The following is a 23,717-nucleotide window of genomic DNA, read 5'->3' on the forward strand; positions in this document are numbered from 1 at the left end:
TGTACTAATTTACATTCCCACCCACAGTATATGAGGCTTCCCCTTTTCACATATACTCGCCAGCCTTTGTTATTGCCTGTCATTTGGATAAAAGTGGTTTTAACTGGGGTGATACGATATCTCATTGCAGTTTTGATTTGCATTTCTCTGACAATCAATGACGTTGAGGACCTTTTCATAAACCTGGCTGCCATTCACATGTTTTCTTTTGGGAAATATCTATTCCGACCTCTCATGCATTTTTATTTGGATTGTTAGATAATTTTACTATAGAATTGATCTCCTTATATATTCTGATTATCAGATGGATAGCTTGCAAACAGTTTTTCCCTATTCTGTGGGTTATCCCTCCAGTTTCTTGATTGTTCCCTTTGCTGTGAAGAAGCTTTTTAACTTGATGTGATCCCGTTTGTCCATTTTTGGTTGGTCGTGCATGCTTGTGAGGTATTACTCAAGAAATCTTGCCCAGACCAGTGTGCTAGAGAGATTCCCCAATGTTTTATCTTAGTAGCATGTAAATTCATTTTTATAGCATTCTTCCCTAAATAGGACTGGTATAAGTAAAAGCATTTTTCACATAGTAATTACATAATATACTTTAGTTTTTAATTTTAGCTTCTCTCTTATTTTGAGTTATAGAGAACAGAAAAGTGTGCACATGCCTTTAAATTACCCCCACTTCTATCATAATTTTAGAGAAACTCTGATTTCAGAGAGATTTTGCATGAGGAAGGAGATACAGAAATTGAAAAGGGGGAAACAACAGCCTTAGCTATCTATGATGCAGAAGTATATAATCAACAATTAGAAGGCTAATACCTTAGAAACTTATGCACAAAATCAGCAAGACCCTGTCAATGATTAACTAGCATGATACTATTGCATCTACCCTCATATCTTCAGGTTGAATAAATGAGTTTACAAAGAGATACATGATATCAGATACCACTAATTTAATTCAAAATGTGCACATAAATTTAAAAATATTTTAACCCTGTTATTTTGTTATTTTTCATTTAAATATTTTTGTTTAATGTAAATCTTCGAAATATACATTCATTACCTTAAGTAGTATTGCTTATTGTCCTGCCAGTTGACAAACTCATAATGGAGAATGAAACTCTAATTGAGAGTCATTATGATCAGAGAAAAACAGTTGCTATTGTGTTTGTTCAAAAAAGAGGTGCAGACCAAGCACAGATCACCCATGTCCATCAGTAGCAGCATTTGGTAAAATGACTACCACTGTTGCTTTTATTGGGACCATCAGGATTTACTTTTTATATTCCAACATGCCACCATCGTGTCTGTAAAGTTCATCTCGTTATATATAGTTGTTCGATAATATATGCTGAAGACCTGTAGCCAGAAGTCTTTTTCTCTCAGTTTAGCTTCATTATCAAGGCTGTTTGGTCATAAGTGGCAGCTATTTCTGTAAGATCGTATAAATTTTGGAATGATAGGATTGCTGTTTAGGAAACAGTTTTCAAGTATCATAATTACACATTTTTCTTTCTGAGTGGTTTGGCTAGTCAATAATCGTGTATATGTTGAACAAAACTCTACATTTTAATAGAAATGTGTATAAACTATTGGAGTTGGGGAAAACTGGGTACAGATAGCCATGGTATTTAGAAGGAAGTTCCTGTAGCATTCTAATAACACCTCTAGAGTTGTCATGAAGGTTAAGACATTTGCACTAAAATTGAAAGATATTATGAAAGGCCTGGAAAAATAATAAGGTAAATGATGGAATTAAGAAGTTTACAATTATTGGTCTGGCTCTCATCTCACCCCTTTGATAACTTGAACTTCAGTCACATCTTCCAGTTGTGTTAATAGCCCTTCAGGTTGGAATAGTACTTATCCCAGGGTACAACTGTGAAATCCTACTTTCTATTTAGCACTCTGCTCAATACTCCACCTTGCTAATTTTCAGAGTACCTGTCAATTGTCCCCCCTCTGATAAATCAGACTATTTTTATTCTCTCGTAATATGTAGAGATATTTTGTTATTTCAAATGAGTAAACATTGAATAGATTTGCCCAGGACTTCCATGTAACAGAAAAACACTTAAATTTTGTTTGATAAATGATGAAAAATAATACTGATATTATTATAATAAAATAATAGTTTAAATAGTTGAATAATATTTGGCATTTGTATAATAATTACTTTGTTATGGAAGACATTCTAAACACATTATTTATGTTAGTATACTCAATTATTACAACAACCAGTAGGACATTATTGTCCGTATTTTTCGGATGTAGAAAAGCAGAAAGTTTAAATAATTTTCAGAAGTCACAGAGTTAGTAAGTGCTAGAGGGATGATTAAGACTTATAAACCATGGTCTTAATTATTATATGACTATTAGATTTGTAATTTTATTTTTTTTTATTTTGCTAGCAAATTCTATGAATTTTTTGGATAACTGAGAGCTAATGTGTTTTAATGCATTTGTAAAACACGGTACCAGCTTATTTGTTTTAAGTTGGCCAATATTATCGAGGAAAATATTCTGTTGTTATTGTAAAAACTCCTCAGAATACAAACTCTTGGTTCTGCCTACAGTTGTAACTGTTTTATAATGATACACTAAATTTTCTAATTTTGAGAATCCTACGCTATAATATTCCCTTTTAACTCCAGTCAGTTAAGTTTTAAAGAAATGAACTACTTTTACGTTTGCTTTGGAACGGATCTAGTAGCATCCAACACTGATGAGTTTCACAACAGCATTACCAAAGTTTAAATCAAGGGCGTCACCCATCACCCATATGTCAGGAGCTCAGACGAGCGCGGGGAGAGTTGAGCTGCTGGGTGTCAGAGTAGCTGAACACGGCAACAAGCCAAAAATGAAAAAGATAAGCCTTTAATCACTTGTTGCTATGGTATATATAAGAGGCTAAAGCCAGAGAAAACAGTCACTTCCCCTCCCTGACAGCTCGAACCCCCTGCCATTGTTTTGCCTGGAATGTTGAGTTGTGGAGGACCAGGAGAAGCAGCAGAGACCTGGGGATTATTCCATGGTTTTATGGACCCTGGGGTTGGAGAACGGTGAGAGAGAAGGACCAAATGGAAAAGCACTGGGTATTGATCTAGAGTGGGAGAGATCTTTCAAGATTTCCCCTTTCTTCCCGCAAAAGGAAGTCTCCATCCTGTAAAGGTCCTCTGCATAAAGCTTCAGATAAAGAGACCAACCTAGGAATGAAAATACCAGGTCTAGGGAGTAGGAAGAGCCCAGCCAGGGGAGCTTAAGTCCTTTACTGCAACTGCCTTTAGGGACTGCAGTGCACTGATCGAGCACCAAGTCTTGAGGGAAGAAAGCAGCTTTCCCCTTTGTTATTGCTTAACAATCGCACATGAAATTTAAGCAGGAGCTGGATTCCTGTCCATAGTAGTAACAGTAAAAATAACATATACTTATGTGTAACTCATTATATTCCAATTATTATTCTAAGACTTTGTATTAACTCCTTTTAGTCTTATTTACAAATCTACAAAAGTGTTATTATTATTAATTCACCATTATTAATGAGGAAACTGAGAAACTTGCTGTATAAAAAGTTACTTGCTCAAGTTCACAACCTGGTAAAAGGAGAAGCTTCAAACATCACACATGATACTTCAAAATAAGGTTTCCTGTAATAGTAAGCACTCAACAGATTTCTTTAAATTAATTAAAACTTTAATATTGAAAGAAAGCAATTAAAAAAATCAGTCTGTCTTCAGTGAATTATATTTCTTTGAATCTAATCAACTATCCAAAAGTACATTGCAGAGAGACAAATATAGAAAATGTATATGATAAATTTGGAAAAGTGAATTAACAATTTTATGATTTTTATAAAACTGTTGTAGTGAAGTGGTTGCTTCACTATCAAATTGAAAATGTACTAAGTTCAGGCCCTAGGACTCTATACAGATTATCAGATTTCAAAAATGAAAACATTATTAAATCTCTGTCAAACTACTTTTCACCCTTATATCACTAGATTAAATAAATGTGATTTTGTTCAGGAGTCACATATTACAGTCATGAGATAATTTTGCTTATTTTAATTTATGCTAATTGGGAAAACTATAGTTTAAAAAACTTTAAGTTACTACCCAGTGTCACAGTTATAGGGACCTAAGAAGCCTGGCTACTGCGGTGGCCCATGCCTGTAATCCCAGCACTTTTGGAGGCCAAGGCTGGCAGATCATGAGGTCAGGAGATCGAGAGCATCCTGGCTAACACAGTGAAACCCCGTCTCTACTAAAAATACAAAAAAATTAGCCGGGCGTGGTGGCGGGCACCTGTAGTCCCAGCTACCAGGAGACTAAGGCAGGAGAATGGCATGAACCTGGGAGGAGGAGATTGCAGTGAGCTGAGATTGCACCACTCCACTCCAGACTGGGCAACAGAGAGAGACTCCGTCTCAAAAAAAAAAAAAAAAAAAAAAAAAAAAAAAAAAAAAGAAACCACAGTCTTTCATTTTTGCATAACTTGAAGTTAGCTTTGTGTAGAAATACTCAACTTTTTTTATATTCCTGATATAAGTTCTATTGCTTTTCCATTAAATTTTGGGGATTTAACACATTAAAATTTGTATAATACGGGTTTTTAATAGTCTTTGGATAGGGGAAAACATTAAGCTCTATATTTGGATATGCTATTTGAGCAAGAAGTTATCTGAAACAAACAAAAAAATGAGTTTTAAAAATAAGATGGGGTATTTTAAAGAATAATGATTTCAATACTTGATATCTAGGAAAGATAATTCTTGGCTTTAGTTTGTGTCTTGGGCAACACGCTATTTTAAAAATATATTTTGTATTGTGAAAATTAGTGTCATTTTTGAACATCTGATGATATTAACTGACCTCAGTTTTAAACCAAGAACACAAAATAACCTTTTAACTGAAGCTTAGAGCGGTCATACAGAGACTTTGAATAACTTCAATTTGTCTTTGAACACAACCTTTGCAGAACGAACACAAAAATGCTCCCAGGCTCCCTTTCTATCTCTTTATCATGGATGAATGACTTAAAGATCACATCATCACAAGCCTCAGAAGTAGCCTTTAACTGAATGGTGGGAAAAAAACCACTAAAAATTGCCTGCTCAATTTTTATATGAAGTATGAGGAACTTTCATTGATTTCTGGGAATAAATGCATTATTTAAAAGTTAATTTTACAAAAAAGGTGCTTGTGAGATGGAGCAGATTCAAATAGGCCACATGGGACTCTTTTTCTTATATCTATGAAAATGTAACCAGACTTTTTTTTTTTTTGATTTTTAGATTTTAGGCAACTAAAATTACTATGTAACGAATAGAAATACCATTATTGAAATAGGTTCATAAGTTATATTCAATTAAGCAACAAATAATAGAATCAATATTTCTTGCCTATAAATATTAGGCAATTTTTATTGTGAAAAATTTTAACTGTAAGTATATCTTCTTGTCCACTATAATATTCATTACAGCAGTGATTCTGATGCTTTTTATTTGTGGGTTTGTTTTGCTATTTTATTTGCTCACATTTATGAATCTGGCATTTAAACTGTACTTGGAAAAGAGCAGGTGTTTAGGTCTTATTTACTGAATCAGTGAAATAGAAAATAAAATATAAAATTAGTGTTTATTTTTATCTGCAGAATAAAATATTTGAAAAATATTGATTAGATATATGCCCAGGCAGGGTGGCTCATGCCTGGAATCCTAACATTTTGGGAGGCCGAGGCAGGTGGATCACTTGAGGCCAGGGGTTTGAGACCAGCCTGCCCAACATGACAAAAACCCCATCTCTATGGGCGTGATGGTGCACACCTGTAGTACCAGCTACCCTGGAGGCTGAGGAAGGAGAATCACTTGAATCCGGGAGGCAGAGGTTTCAAGGAGCCGAGATCAAGCCACTAAACTTCAGCCTGGGTGACAGAGCAAGACTGTCTCAAAAAATTAAAAAAAAAAATTTAAGTACACCCTTAACCTTTTAATTTTTATTTTAGAAAACAGTAAAATTTGTCATTTTGCTAGATTCTCATAGAAACGCAACATGAATATTCAACTTAAGGTCAGAATCAAAATACAAGTACTTATTTTCCTGTGTATTAATGTTTTAATGTATTTTCTAGTTAAAAATACATCAAAGTAGATAAAATTAAAAATGAAACTAACACATAATATTCAACTTAAATTTTTAGCAAGAAAGTTAAAAGATGAAAACATGTGGGAGATCCCATCTTTATAAAACTGTGGATAGAGAAACTGAAGTTATCAGGAACTATTACATTTTAAAATATAAAACTTTAGTGATATTTTGAATATTGCTTGCCAATAACACATTATAGTTTTAATTTTCTTCTTCCTGTATGCACTTTGCTTTAAAGAATAAACTGTTCTAATATGTCTACTACAGCACTGTGCTATTATTTGTATCAATTTAAATTTGTTTTCATTTAATAAATCTATTTTTATTTCTTAATTGCTTTGAGACAGAGTCTCACTCTGTCACCCAGACTGGAATGCAGTGGCGTGATATCGGCTTACTGCAACCTCTGCCTCATGGGTTCAAGCGATTCTCCTGCCTCAGTGTCCCGAGTAGATGGGATTACAGGTGCCCGCCACCACAGCTGACTAATTTTAGTATTTTTGGTAGAGACAGAGTTTCACCATGTTAGTCAGGTTGGTCTCGAACTCCTGACCTCAGGTGATCCACCGGCCTTGGCCTCCCAAAGTGCTGAGATTACAGGCTTCAGCCACGGTGCCCGGCCTATAAATCTATTTATATATGCAGAATGTTTTTTACTGTGGTGAAGATAATTGATTGCATAGGATGTATCAGTTTTGTAGTAGCTGACGAGTTAGGAAGCAAAACATTTTAAATTATCTTGGGTTATATTTTCAAGTTTAATAAATATCAAGAAATCTAAACATATGCCTCAAAGAAAATGATTAGAAAAAGTTATTCACTTTCTACAGAATGATATGGGTCATTAATAAACACTTGGATAGTTTTCTCGGAAGGAAACTGAGTATAAAAGTCTCTGATCATATGAAACTATTGATCTAAAACTGCTAAAATCTGAACTTTTGAATTTTCTAATGATTTATTGTTGTCTTTGTTAAGCTAACTTGACACCTACTTTGCTGTACTTCCTTCTATTAAAAAGATACACTTCTAAAATAATTTTTTGTTCAGGAAACATAATTGTATCCATTTACAACTCCATTAAAGCTTAAGATGAAAAAAAGTTGTTATATTCTGTGCTTTTATTGTTTTTAAACTTTTCTAAATTCATCACTTGGATAAAAACAAACACTTATTTATATCATTTGAGTCCTTTGTTTTCAAAGGGGTTATATTAACCCTTGATATCCATGCATGATTAATAAATATTTTTTCTTGTCCTCATTAAACTGCTGGCTCACCTTTTAGAAAAATGTATTATTTTACTTTTATTATTAAGGTACATTATTTGAAGAAATATATGTGGGTTCATGTTGTGTATGTACATGCATAAATGTACATGTACATTAATTAATATAAATGATAACATAAACATTTATGAGGAAATAAATCACTGATTTCCACACCAACCAGAATAACGCATTTGAAAGTCTATCTTCTTATATCATGCAAAAGTAATCTCATATAATTATAATTCTATGGTTGCTAAAATATAATCCCCTGTCCGTTTACCTAAAATTAAACAATAAATATTTTCAACATTATTATACAATATTGTAACTGTTCTATTTTCTTTAAGAATATGCAATAACTTATTTAGAAAACTGCATTTTAAAGGTGCTTCTATTTATTCAATGTTATAGCTACAACTAAAACAATTGCATTTCAAATTTTTGCATTTTTCATCTTTTATGATAAGATATGCTCTCTAGAAAAGATTGTTTTATTTTCATTGTCATATTTAGTAAGTGCATAGTTTAACACATTTTAATAGCTTGAAGACAAAACAGATAATAAATATAAATGTATGGTTTTCAATAGGCATATATTATATTTACAATGTATACTTTTTAAGATTACGCATGCTCATCAGGCATATGCAAGTGAAAATATACGTGTGTATCTTATTTATTATATTTTTATATATTGCATATGCATATATTAATCTTATACCAAAACCGAAAATGCCTCCATTTTAAATGATTATATCATAATTTCAATATAGCATATTTCATATTATAGAAATAATGAGTACCATTCTGTATACCACTGCAGTCAACTGAGATGTTAAGAACCATTTAAATAAGAAAATAATACTTGGATATTTTTAAATTACCTTTAATAAATAATTTTGGGCTAATAAAGTAATGTAAACAATTGCTACAAATGTGAATAGTATCAAAATTATTACAACACAAAATACTAAATTTTATGGGATGCAGACAAAGCTGTGCTTTGAGGTAAATTTGCCATTCCCTTCTGTCTCTTGATAAAACATATTTATAGTTTATTTTCTTGCAACAACTCTCATTATATTTATACAATATAAATTTTATTCCCTTGTTATTGCTTTAACGGATCATATTTATCCTTTCTTATACTCTACTATTTATTATTTTAAAATCTGTAAAGGAAAGACAGTGCCTTACTCATTAGATTATTTTTAGAATTTAATTAACAAGGAAAATACCTGGAATGACTATAACAATTCTTGGAAAATGTTAAACTGTTAATAAATATCTGCTATCATCAATCCTGAGGAAAATAGGAGTTAAAACTATATTTATACAAACTATATTTATAAATACATACTATATTTAGCTACTTACAGTGCTGATTGTGTCCTTAATAGTTTATATCAATTGTTTCACATGTATATTCTGTAATATTATCTATATCCCCCCGTAATTATTAATGTTTTGCCTTCATGAATTACAACACATTTAAATTATTGCAGAACTAAATAACTATCTTAAATGCTTACCATCACAACTCTGTAGATTATATACTATTGAGGTATAATATGATCATATATGCTTACTTATTTTAGGGAACTATCTGGGCTTAATATCGTATAAGTAACCTGATTTTTCTGTTCATATGTTTTTAGTGTTTTAAAATTTACATTTGTATTCACACTCACAGATGATCTGTTTTGAAATTAGCCTCTTGTAAAAATCATGTTTTTATAGAGAAAATGTTTTGTTCAAATCAGATTTTTACAGAATAAGGTAGGTAATGATGACGACAATGACTATATGTAATCACCTTTCTGCTTTGATTTGTTATTCAAAATCAGTAATTATACGTAATTTAGTGCTTGGTGCTCTGACATGAATCTTCGTTATTTTCTCCATATCATTTTACTTTATTGCTACTGATCCCATGAAATTAGAAGAGCATCTCATATTTTTCCTAGATATTGCACATTTGAGCTTCCACTGAAACAAATTACTACTTACATTCTTCAATGGAGATAAAATTTTACTGCAAATAATTGCAATTCTTCTTTATTTGATAAAAATTCCCTATAGCTCAAAGTTTTATTGTTGTTTGTCGTTTATATTCCTTTTTTTTTTTTTTTTTTTTTTTGCTATAGAAAACTCAGGTATTATTCCAAATGTATGCTTCAGTGATGTATGCATAAAAAAGAGCTCATGCATGGACATAATTTTTTCTTGGCTAGCCAAAGAAGTAGCCAAATATCCATATTTTGTAAAATAATCAAAATTCTATATTTCTCAGTCATAGAAAATAAGGTGGTGGCTACTTAGTAATTCAGATAAGTTAAACTGATGTATGTCTTTTTATCTTCTGTTCCCTGATAATAAGTAAAACCTTAACTCCTAATGATATCCGTCATGTCTTATGAAGCAATCCAGATTTCACAGCCATTCCTAGACCCATTTCATGTTAAACCTCTCTCTGTACTTCCTATTTCATAATGAATCTGTATAATCATGAAACAGCTTGTTATTTGTATATGTAAAGGGTAATTTTAATTTGATTGCATCAATGGTAAGACATTCCCTCTTAGAACCATCTCATTACCTTATTTTTAAGAATGATACCCTACCAATTATTTATCTTTGAGAGGATTTTTTAGAAAAACAAACAAACAAACAAAAAAAAATCAGTCCCTTTTAGAGGTGGAGCTATGTAGCCACCTATTTAAGTCTACTTAAATGACATTTTTATTTTTAATTTACAACTTCCCATATATTTTGATTGTTCTCTATTTTCTGCACATTGACAATGTACAATACACATATAGCGCCACTTAGGAAAAAACAAATGTGTAACATCTACACTTATTCATATAGCAATGTATTATAAATACGTACATTACGAAATATTTGAAGTTATAAGTATTTCATGATATTAACTTTTTACTACTAATCAATGGTGAGCCCCATAGCCTTTCTGAATGTACAGTTTAATAGTTTGAAGAAAGCTACAATTAATTCATAGTATAAAAAAGCCTGAGTTCATGAAAAAATTTCAATTATATCATGTGTATTTTTATGGATGTGTTGAAATAAGAGGAACGAGAAGTAGTAAAGATTTTCATCAGGACTTTTATCTTTCAAATAAGAGGCATTATTTGAGTTATAGAGAAGAAAAACAAAATTTTAAAATATACACTTACCTGATTTTACGAACATTTTACAATAAAAATTGCAACAGAAGGATTCCTAACACATTCATTGTGTTAATAGTCTACTAAACATTAATTCATAAAATTTAACCTCTCTTTATGTGATTGTGTTTTAATGGTAGGTAGACCATGTCAACCAACATTGTCATATAAGCTTATTTGAAAGCTTGATTTTCTGCACGGTGACAATTTACAATCATTCAACAATATTTTAGAGAAGTACAAAGGGTACATCAATTCTTTTTTTCTCTTGGGAGGTTCAGTTTACATACTCTCCTATATTAGCAGGGAAACTTCCTGGATAAGAGAGATTGAAAATTTTTGTTGGTTATTATTGCTTTGTTTTCTTAAACAAAAACTTGCTGTGATCCTTTGATGAAGTAAGATTTCCATTCAGTCAAAGGAAAAAAAAAAATGGTGTCAGGGTGAGAAGAAGATTAAAAATGAAAACCTCAAGACAGTTTTCTCCAGTACTCTTGTAGAAATAAAGGTTTTCCAACGTATTTTGTCTGCTTATTGATTATCATTTCATCTGGAGCTTATGTCCAGTTGATTTGTTCCAAAAATTTTCTCCACGTTTTCTTTGTATTACTTGTTTTTGGACTTGTCTTCTACATTTACCTGCTGAGTTTTCTGCTAGTTTATCTTTGCAACTCTTTGAGATGTTTCTGATGTCCTGGGTTTTCCTGCATTTGGCTTTACTCTGCCTACTAAAATAATAGTGAATTCCCTGGGAAGACTTATTTTTTGTGTGTGTTCACTGAAGCACATATGTATTTTTTCTGTGTCTAGAGAGAAATAATAGCAGTTTAATATTTGCTGAGCATCATAAGGCAGACATCCTTTTTCACTCTTTTTACAACATTTAAAGTGACAGCTGGTATGGAGTGTGACATAAAATGTTCTCTTTTTAAAGTTATATTGGTAAAAATTACCTTGTTAGAAGTCAAAGGATGCTCACAGATTTCTATTTATATACTGTTTCAATTCCCAATCAATTTTCACAGGCATTATTTCATTTCCACATCACAGTAACTCTGTTAAGTTGGTTAAGTTGAAGTTAGGCATGATGACATTATGTATGTTTTAGAGACAAGAAAATTAAGTCAGGGAACCAAAAAAAAAAAAAAAAAAAAAAAAAAGTCCGCTGAGAGTCTCAGAAAGGTAATGTCAAAGTTTACGTTATAATATATGTGTCTACTTTCTAAGAACACTGGTATGGTTTTAGGTCCCTTTACAAACTCTATAGTAACAACCAATAAAAGTTTGAACAGTATTTGAAAATGCATATGATTTAAATTTTATTTAGAAGGTAGTTGTGAGCTGTTCTATTTGAAATAAATTTCTTCCTTTAAAAACATATTGAAGCAGAAATAATAAAAAGCAATATTAAAGGAGCACATAAATTTTATGCCAAGTTTCCCAGCTATTCATGCAAAACAATCAACCACCAAATATATCACTGAATCTACAAGTTTTCCAGCTATTTGTGCAAAACAATCAACTGCCAGATTTATCACTGAGTATAATTGATGATAAACTGAATGATTATCAGAGTCATAAGTGAAAGTTTTAATCAGTTATTTTGCACTGTTTCTCTTATATTTTTCCAAAAAAATTGAAGTTTCTTTTTGTTGTTCTTTTGAACAACATAAAATGTTTCAACTGAAACACAAGTTTTTTCAAGCGGTGAAGACAGGAATGCTCTATTCTGGTCAGCTTTTATGTACCCAAATATATTTCTGAAATATACTGCTACAACCTTAAATATAGAAAGACAAATTATTTTTAATTTGAATTTGAATATTTATTACTTTTTTCTACTAACACAATTTGCAATTAAAAATAATAATTATATATTGACACGCCCAATTAAAATTCACAGTACATAGAAAATGCTAATAGATGTTCACGAGTGAACACAAATTGAAGATGGACAAGAATCAGAACAATCAGTAGCGTATATGCTTTGTAGATGTGGTAGACTAAATTCATGTTCACAAATGTTCACTACCCTCTCTGTGCTAAAAGAATGTACTTCTGCCCTTTAAACTAGCTTTTAGATAAATGACTTGATTTGGCTCAGTTAAGGTGTGCAAAACTGCCATTTTATACCAAAGTTTTGAGATTCTGAATACAATTCACCATGATATCTTTTCTTTACTGTTGTGATCATGAAAACACATGTAGAGATGGAATCACTATCATCCTTGGTGGCTGAATGACAAAGATGAGCTTCCTCATCAAATTGTCATGGACATGTAACATATGCAAAAAGTACACCTGATTGTGTTAACAAATACTGTATTTTTTCAATTTGCTACAACAACATTATCCAACCTGTAATGAGAGAAACATGAAAAAATCAAAAGCTGCTTAGGGAAAATCTGGTGAAGGGGTATCTGGACACTAAGATATGCCTATTGAGAATTAATGCAGAGTGCCTATTTTTATTAATTAAATGTTTGGAATAGTAATAATATATATTCTTGTACCTCTTAAACAATTTAATTTTAGTAATAAAATATGACCTAAAATGTTTTTATTTACTCATAATTGATCGTGGCCACCCAAATCTATTTTTTCTCATAATTGTATAATTTATTAATTCATGATTATTCTAAAGCTGGGATTTCAGTATTATAATCTCCAGAATAGAGAGGAGTTTCTATGTCATAGTTTACAACGAAAATACGTTTGAAAGAGCTAAACTTTCTCATTAATCTGTTATTGAGACTTCATATGAAAGGTTTTCTTAATATTTGTTTTGAATCTGGCACTAAGATCACAGAATCTTGACAATCTTTCTCTTGTCTATTTTTCCTTAGATCCTTGTTTCAGCTACTAGAGCTTAAGATGTGCAGAGAATTTACTATCCCAAATCTGCAATTAGCAGTGACAGAACTGCCATAATAAAATCTCCAATTAGGTTCATAACAATTGGGTTTTGCCTTGATGTCATGAGGTTTATTCAATAAAATCTAATTAATTATATAGAAATGCCTGTTCCATCTGCGACTGAAATATATAGTCAGGTAGCACACACCCACACCACCTCCCAAGCCCCCTACTATCCGCACACACACCTCACCTCTACACAAAATCTTCTGAAAACTGACCAGCCCTATGAAGTATTTCAGATGTGTCTTCTCAGAAATCATTTTGTCTGTGTACAGAAAAGGTAACTTTAAAATATGAGAGAAATCAAGATAACCAACACGCAAAACACAACTCTGCTTACAATATCGACTATGATACAGCACAAACTCAGTATATTTAATTTCACATAAAAAAACATTATTTCAAAGATACAAGTGTAACAAGCACTCTATCGTTAATATCTGAGGAATTACCTAGGAGCCTGCAGAGACACATGCTGAGTAGCCAGGCATTTCCTGTTGTTGTCAAGGTAACACGTTATCTTGAATTCCTACTAACAGACTCCTTCTAGATTATACCACAGATAGTAAACCTGCTACCACCCACAACTAATGTGAATGTCTTGATGTTATGCACAGGAGGGCTAATCGATATAATAGTTCTTTTGAAATAGAACTAATTATTAGATAACTCAGTAAGGTTGTGTAATTTCAGTAAATGTCTGTGGTCTTAAGGGAAGTTACAGGTTCACAATAGAAATTAAGTAGAAGTCAGTAAGTCATGGAATAAAAATAAAAAAGGAGATAAAAGAGGAGAAATTGCATTCTATTTAATATTTTTTACTCAATAATGTTAAAACTTGAAATAAGGCTTTTTCCAATTTCATTTTCATATGTATCTCAGATTAATTGAATTGAATAATTTGTAGAGTTAATGATCTTCAGAGGTCGTATAAAATATTTCATTGGAAATATGAGGAAACGGAACCTCAGGATGTTTAAATTGAATAGGTCATCAATCTATTTTAAAAGGGTCAAATTCTAAAGCCTTAGCTTTTATATGTCCTACTCAAATGTTCTTCCACATATGTAAAACCCATTTCAGTTACTCTGGAAATTGACATTAAGAAAGAAAAGATATTTTCACAGATGAAGAGAAACTTTGCACAAAAACATCGGTGTTTACATGATAAAATGCAACTGAAGGAATAAGATAAATAAAATTATCATTCCATCCTAAATATGACCGCATTGGCATGGGTCAGTTAAAAACACACTATTTTTTTTACCTAAAAATACTACATTTCTCCTATCTCACAGATATTTTAGAAAAAATCTAATCTCCTCCTTAAATTTGTTTATTCTATAAAAAGTAAATGTGCATTGCTGTTAACTTGAGACTGCTTGGTACTGAATGAATCTATGCATCCCAAAAGTAATAATGATGACTTTGGTGCTCTTGTATAAAAATAATCATTCAGTATAATGATTTCATATCTTTTCAAGATTTAAAAATTAGAATTTTATAGGATCAAAGACATTAGATTTTGTAGGTGAGATGAAGAGAAAGATGGAGAAAACGTATATTGAATAACTTCTATATACGAGACACTATGCTAGTCATATTACATCATGTTGCTATTTAGTAGTCACAATTAATAAAAGTTACAAAACAATGTGTGAATCAATAAGTACTGAGAAAATCATGCCCATATTTAAGACTGAGTAACATTTACCTTGTTTAGAAATATCCTATTTTGAACTAGGAATTTGAATCCTTTCAAGGAAAAAAATATATTTTATTAACAACATCAATTAAAGTGTTATTTCAAGTAACCACTCATACTACTTAAAAACGTTTTTAATACTGTTATGCCACATTGAAAGGCATTATATAATATGAAATGTAGGTCTGAGGAAACATGAAGAAGAGGTTATTTATAAATAAAAGTTGAGTGACAGATAACAAGATTACACAAAGCTGTAAGTTGTACAAAGCTATTTCTAGGAAACAAATACAAAGAGAAATGGCAAAAAAGAAATGAACATTATCAGATATACATACAGGAGAGTGAGTATATTGGAAAATAGCTTTCAAAAATAATTGCTTTGCTCAGATTCTGCAAAATGAAGCCTGAGAAGATTAAAAGTAAGTAAAAGCAATAAGACATGGCTGATTTTACTTTTTCTTTTAGGATTGCAAAAAAGCAAGTATCTTAAGGAATATACATCTAGTGTCTATAAACTTTCTACCTGTACCCTTCTCACTGGGAAGTGAGGATGTGAAGAGGTGTGACTCACCGGCCGGGAGGTCTACTTCTAATTTTGAATATTAAAAATTTTACCCTCACAAAGATTGCTAATTCTGTTCATGCTGATGATGAATAATTTTGCTAAGTCATATAAATCCTACCAATAGGCACATGTGTACCTTTGTAATGTTTCCTGTGGTTGCTAAATTGATTTTTTTTTTTTTTTGTAATTACAAAAGAAGCTGTTTCTTTGTATCTATTCCTTTTGGTGCTTTTTTACTTTTTAGCTCACTACTTAACTTTTATTCTTAACATTTTCAACAAATTTTAGATGTAGGGATCATGAAGTGACAGAGTAATTAGGAAAATAATGAGATGGTTTCTTTTTCCAAACAAGGGAATAAGTTGGTTGTATTTTATCTCCTACTTAGCTCTGTAGAGATCCTTCTAGTTTCTGCCTTGTTCAGTCAATATCCAATTTAGTCTCAGGATAACTCCTTGTTTGTAATAACTTCCTAATAGGAGAGAATGTTTGAATTGCCATAGATAAATCAGTGAATTTGGTGATAGAGGGAAAACAGAAACTGAATCTCTACTCTTATTTCGTGTTAGTAATAGATTATCCATGTCATTTCAGGCAACATATTAGCATGATATTGTTGCTTATATCTTGTGAAATTTATTCTTCAAGGAAGAAGATGAGGAAGTCGTATCTTCAGCATTTGTATAATGAATTCCTGTAATATAGGGTGAGAAGAGCTTGAAAAGACCTCTTCCTATCCGATATTAGAATAAGAAGAGCTTCTCACTATTTAACAATTGCAGCTTAGCATCAGTAGCAGAGTATATTATAGCTATTAATATTAAAGTAAAGATTTCCTGATCCCTAAATTGTGTTTACATACCCTGTACATGGACAAGGACAGGTAATTGTTATGGGCCTTTGGCTAAAAGATGTCAGTAACTGCTGATTGTAACATAGGCAGAAGTTTGGATTCTCTAAGTAGTGCTTACAATTTAAATTAAATATTGGTAACTAGACTCTTGGAGTAATTTTGAAAATAGGTCCACAAATTCTTTTATATCATTTTCCTCAAGAGGTGAACCCTAATTCTCTTTTGTGTACCATCTAAACTTAGTTACTTGTGTCTAGTGAATAGAATATGTAAAAGGATAGGAGGCATTTCCAAGATCAGGTTACCTAAGACTTCAATATTCCTCTTGGATCTCTCTCTCTCTCTCTCTCTCTCTCTCTCTCTCTCTCTCTGTGTCTCTCCCTCTCTCCCTCTGTCATAATTCTAAGAGAAGCCAGTTGCAGTGTTGTGAGGGCAGTCAGATAGTCTACCCAAGGCCCACATGTCAAGGAACTAAACTCTGCAGCCAACAGCCAGCAAATGTGTGAGTTAATTCACATGCGGATGTCCTGAAACTTGCCAAGAACCATGTAAGTGAACTTGGGAAAGTATCCTCCCTAATTTGAGGTTTGAGATAACTGCATCCCTGTTCCATAGCTTGATTATAATCTTATGAGAGACCCTGCTCTGGAATCATGCAGCTAAGCTGCTTGTAGATCTCTCATAGAAACTGAAACAATAAATAATTATCATTTTAAGGAGCAAATTTGGAGTAATTTGTTTAACAGCAACAGATCACTAATGCAACTTCCAAACTATTCAAGACAAATGAAATAAAGATCTCTTTTCTAAATATCATAATTTTTTAATTCTAGATTTATTATGATTTAAATGGGATATACTGGCGAGGCTTAAAGTTTTCTGGAAACTAGACTAAAAACAAGATTATAACAACAAAGAAGCTCTTAGTTCTCTTCTCGTATGTGACATATATTTAGCTCCTCATCCAATTTAATTTAATGAAAGTAAAGCAATATACTTGGATGATATACAGGATTTTATATACATATATATATTTAAAATTCACTTACATGTTCTCTGATCTTTTAATCACAACAGGCAATCAAGATTTTATTCTAACATAAACATGATTCCCTATAGCTTTCATAACCTTTATTCTAATATTAAATTTTTGTCTATATCTGATGTCTTTAAAATAGTTATATGAAATACTTAATTTTTCCCTCTACACTTTTTACTTTTCACTAAACAAATCTGGATATCAGATAGAATACTGATTCAAAATAAATTATACTATTTTATTCTACTAAAATGACTAGTTTATTTCTCAGGAAATGAATGAGAAGAAAAAATAATATAAAGAAATTAGTGATGTGGTGTTTTGGGTGATATTTATAATTTATTTATTGATATTTAACAAGGATTATTCAAGGGAAAAAAAACCCCACAAATCCTATTCTAAATCACATTTCAAAATAGGGCATTTAAAGAATAAACAAAACAAAAAGGAACCAAGAAAACCCTCCTTTAAGCTGTATGTATATAGTCGTGTGCAGGGATGCTTATTATGCAGAGCAGACAAAACAGGCATGCAATTTGCTTGTCTCAAGATAGATTTGAAAATGGAGAGTTCCATTAAAATGAAAGAACAATGTTTTTGCAGTCAGGGTCCTTGAAGCATTGTGGGTGTTGATTTTCTGTTCGCAAGTCTTTTTTTCATCCGTTCTTGTGTGTCTGTGGTTTCTTCCCTCTTTTAAGATTTGTCAGTGGTGCTGAATGCTGATGAAACAATACTTGGTATAAATATCCTAAGGCAATCATTTTCAGATTATAAATTTAGGATTTGAAAACTTACGCTTTACTTTTATGGGTACAATTTTGTTCAGGTTGCTTAATTACATTTGGTTGCCCTGTGATTCCAAGAATAGTTAGGAAAGAAACAACTATGATATGCCAAATTTAATGTGTGTACAGGAAAAAATAATAAAAAGCGGACATAGGAAAAATTCAGAAACATTTCAGGTAATTTTTGTAAAATTTTCATAGAAAACAACAATGTTATATTTTGTTTAATATAAAATAAAGGTTTCAATGAAAGAAAGAATATTGTTCAACATTGATTACAGTGATTCATACAAGAAAATTAACAATATTAGATAACAGAAGATTAGACTGAAATATCATATTGCCATTTATTAAGTATATGTCTTTGAAATACCACTATTTTTTCAAATACCTTCAGCATGAAAATGAGATTATCGATAGCTGCACTTTTTTCAGGTTTGTTTTTTTTTTAAATGCCAAATTATGTGATTTATAAATCTCAAAATACTCTAACTTCAAATGACAGTGTTTACACAGATATCCAATAAGGTTATTCAGTCCAATAACACTGAATTTTAAAATTATAATTAAAGGTATATATGAACATAGTTTAAAAATTATACTTAATAAAATCCACCTTTTGTTGACAAAAAGTGGAACTCTAATCTGCTCCTTTCTTTTCCACTATTCCTTGTTTTCAAATTCCAAGTAACATGAAACACTGTTATTTTGTCCAATATCAACTTTAACATTATCTAGTAACATCCTGTATCACAGAGGAAGCTTTACATCTTTTCTGTCAATAATTTTTAAAACCACTTCTGGTTTTTTTTTCCTTTTATTCAATGAGATTCATCACAATTGTTAATTAACTCTACAGTCAATGTGTATCTTTTAATACAATTATAGTTCACTTCTGAGTTAAAGCATGTCATGTATTGTTTCTATCACTGCATATGTCTTTATTTTTCCTAAATTTAATATTTTCCTTGCACATATTAACTCAGTTTATAAAAGTTACATTACTATTTCAGCTGTTTCACCAGATCTGCTAAACACATGCCAATATTTTCAAAACGCTTAACTGTGTAAATTATACTTCTTTTTTGTCTTAGAGTCCTCCCTCTTGAATTCTTATTATTTTCTGCTTAATTTGGACTCTGGCCTGATGCAGAGTCATGAAATGGCCCTTTCATTTTGGGGACTTCTACTTCGTAAACTCTTCGGTCGGAACTCGTGTTCACTGGTTACTTGCGATAATAGTTCCTGGTCAATTCATTGTTTGGTAAGGCACAGATTGCATTAGATTCCAAGAAAGAGTGCATGGGAGATCAATTTTCTAGTATTTTACCTTAATTTTATATATTCACCTGGGTTAATAGTTGATATGGATAGTGGGTTGAATGCCAGCCTCAAAAAGATATGTCTGTGGTTAACCCCCATAATCTGCAAACGCGACATTATTCAAGAAACTAGTCTTTGCAATATGTAAATTACACTAAAGATTTCCAGAAGAGGTCATCCAGGGTTTAGTATGGTTTCTAAATATAATGACCGGTGTTCTTGTGAGAAAAAAATGTAGGGAGATTTGAGATTCAAACATAAAGGGAATAAGGTCATGTGGAGATGAAGGGTAAAGATGAGAGTCATGCAGCCTGAAGTCAAGAAACGTGTGAAGCCACCATAAACCAGAAGAGACAAGGAAGGATTCTCCCGTAAAGCCATGAAGGGAGCATGTCCTTCCCACCTTGCTTTTGGACTCCTGGCCTCCATAATTATGAAGAATGCATTATTGTTGTTTAAAACCACCACATTTGCAGCTTGGTTATGCAGCTCTAGAAACAAAGTAAAATAAAAATTTTCTGTAGAAAATGTTTTCAATCTTTCACCAACTATTGTATTTTACATCATTTAATCTTGTTATATCAGAATTCAACATTGTGTTTGGAAAACTCAAGGAAGTGTGATTTTCAACAATTTGTATATAATATAAATTTTGTTTTGTTTCTCTGTAAAAGCTTTAAGACATTTGCTAACTCTCATGTCTGGAAATTGAATACTAATAGCTTTGTATTAATTATTGTACATTGAGATTGGCACTCATTGGATAACTAGAAAATTCAAATTCTTCATTCCTAGAAAATTTTCTGAATGTTCGTTTTAATTAAAAGTATCTACTAGACTTTTTCTCTTCCTTCTTTCATTCATTGTTTTTATTTGATTCTAGAAGTCATTCCTATCTCATTGCTTCTCTCAATTTTTATTATTTTTGCCTTTTGCTTTATTTTAAATTTTAGAAAATACTGAGTTTTATACATTGGATGTGGTATTGCTTTAATTTCTACCATTCTATTTTTAAAAAATAATTTAACTTTTATTTTAAGTTCAGGGGTACATGTGTAAGTTTGTTACATAGGTAAACTTGTGTCATGGGACTTTGTTTTACAGATTATTTTATCACCGAGGTATTAAGCCTAGTATCCATTAGTTATTTTTCCTGATCCTCTCCCTTCTCCCACTCTTCACTCTCCAGCCTCTGAAAATCCCCAGTGTATGTTGTTCCCCTCCATGTGTTCTCATCATTTAGCTCCCACTTGTAAGTGAGAGAATGAGGTGTTTGGTTTTCTGTTCCTGTGTTAGTTTGCTAAGGATAATGTCCCTCAGCTCCATTCGTGTCCACAAAAAGGACATGATCTCATTCTTTTTTTATGACTGCATGGTATGTCATAGTGTATATGTACCACATTTTCTTTATCTAGTCTATCATTGACGGGCATTTGGGTTGATTCCATGTCTTTGCTATTGTAAATTTCCAGTTCTTCAAGTCTGTGTCTCCCACACACACTTGTTTTCTTTACCTGAAGAAATCTAACTGAAAAGTGTCCCAGAAAATAAATGTGTATCACTAAAGGGTAGAAATTAGAGCTTGAAAGTGGAGGGAAAAGATTTAGAGGCCTAACCAATACCAGTGATGATTTTCTTATTTTCTTTCCTTTCCTAATACCTTAGTCCTCTAAGTTCTGAGACTTTGAAAGTTTCTACCAGTCAAATTGACTTAATTTTCCTTTAGGAACTGTTTTATAAAAACCAAGGTTCAGTTCATTTTTTTCTCTCCTTCATATTAGTCTTTGACAAGTGATCTCTAGCACTGTCTTTTGTCAAAGATTAAGTTGTGTCTCATTTATTTTGGAATATTCAGTGCTCAGCGCACTTTTTGAAACAGCAGCTTTAGTATAATGACATTATGAATTGTTACAATATGTTTTGTAGCCCATAAGTCTTTAAGCTGGAAAACATGGTGTAACCAAAAAAAAAAATAATAATAGTTTTATTATAAATTAATACACGTTTCTTATTTATACTTAATAATAGACTATTCAAAGAGAAATGAATGTCAAATGAGAGCCAATACATTTTTGATAATAATATTGAAGAAATAAATTTATCTAAACTCTTTTTTCTTGACATGTTTTTTTGATAGGCTTTAATGGGATATGATTTATATAATGTTATGATATTTTAAGTGTACAGTATTAATGCTTTTTAGTGTTTTTACAGTTACATATTGATATTCATAATCTAACTTTAAAATATTCCCATCATTTCAGAGTAAATTTTATCTTGTTTGCATTCACTCCCCACCATCACCTAGGCCCTAGACATCCATTAATTTATTTTCTGTCTTTCTAAATGAGCCTTTGCCATTATCCTTAGCAAACTAATGCAGGAGCAGAAAATCAAGTACCACATGTTCTCACTCATAAGTGACAGCTAAAATGATGAGAACACATGGATGTGTACAGGGGAACAACACACACTGGGAACGTTTGGAGGGCGGAGGATGGGTGGGGAGAGAGGATCAGGAAAAATAACTAATGGGTACTAGGCTCAACACCCGGGTGGTGAGATAATCTGTACAACAAACCCTTGTGACACAAGTTTACCTATGTAAAAAATCTGTACATGTAACCCTGAACTTAAAATAAAAGTTAAAAAAATGAGGGAAAAGAAGCAGTACACCTCAAAAATACTAAGCTAAGTAAAAGAAGTGGCTTTCAAAAATATTACATAATTTATAATAACACTTATCTAAACTGCTTCACAAGGAATATACTTATTCTATTACTAAGAATGAAAAGGTACAAATAAGTCTAAAATTTGGGAAATGATGGGATGATGTATTATTACGTACTATAAAAGTGATCTCCAAATAAAGATGCTCCATGCATAATTTAAGATTCGACAGGAATTCCACCAAGGCTTTACTAAAATCATTAAATCTACACTAAGAATCATATAAAATCTATGCAAAATGAACATAAAATATTTTTGATTAACAATGAATGGCATGTTTTCGGATAAATTGGCATATATTTGATTTGAAATGTAAAGAATAATAGAAATATGAAAAAGTAATAAATTCAACACAAAAATGTGACGTGATGAAACTTCCTCCAGTGATTCTAGATATTATGACTATTTCAGTATGAAGAAAATTATCAATGGAAACATTGCATCAATTAAGTGTTTTTTGAAAAGTAATGTAGAATTAGAGATAAACCAGAATTAAAAATATATGGGTTTCAGAAAAAATAAAAGACTGAATTTGGTAGTTAAATCAGTTATAATTGAAGACAGAGTAAGATAAAAATATCTAAGTTTTTTTTTTTTATATGAGCAATAATAATTTAAAAGCCACAATAAAAAGACAACTCCCAGGCTACTTTCACCGTAGCATCATTGCAGAGAAGGCAATAATGTCAAGAATGTGGAATATATCTACTTAAAAATAGCAAATAAAATATTTCATAAGTGTCATGGAATAGTGATAAAAAATTCAAATTGACTCAGATAAAAGCAGAGCCTTGTGGATATAAAACTGACTGAACTATAACAAACAAAATGTCAACGTATTTAATGGAGTGCCACAGGGATCAGTGTGAGGGCTGATCTTATTTAACAACTTAATTAATGATCTGGAAGATGGAGAAAACAGTATGTGAATGAAATTTGTAGCTGATATCAAATTGGAAGTTTTGCCAACACTAATTAAGATAGCAAAGTTGTTTTAAAAGAGAAGGTAGAGAGGTTAGAAATACAAAGAAGTAAAAGTAAATCATATGTTGAATTTATTAGAAGAGAATAACCAATAAACTTTGAAAAAAATGAATAATATTTACCTCTAAAATACTGGAAAGAAAATAAGAATGTAAGAGAATTTTAAAAACAAACTGCCAAAAAATATTTTTAAAAATTTGATATTT

This window comes from Theropithecus gelada, chromosome 17 (assembly GCF_003255815.1).
Source record: "Theropithecus gelada isolate Dixy chromosome 17, Tgel_1.0, whole genome shotgun sequence".
In the NCBI taxonomy this organism is placed as follows: Eukaryota; Metazoa; Chordata; class Mammalia; order Primates; family Cercopithecidae; genus Theropithecus; species Theropithecus gelada.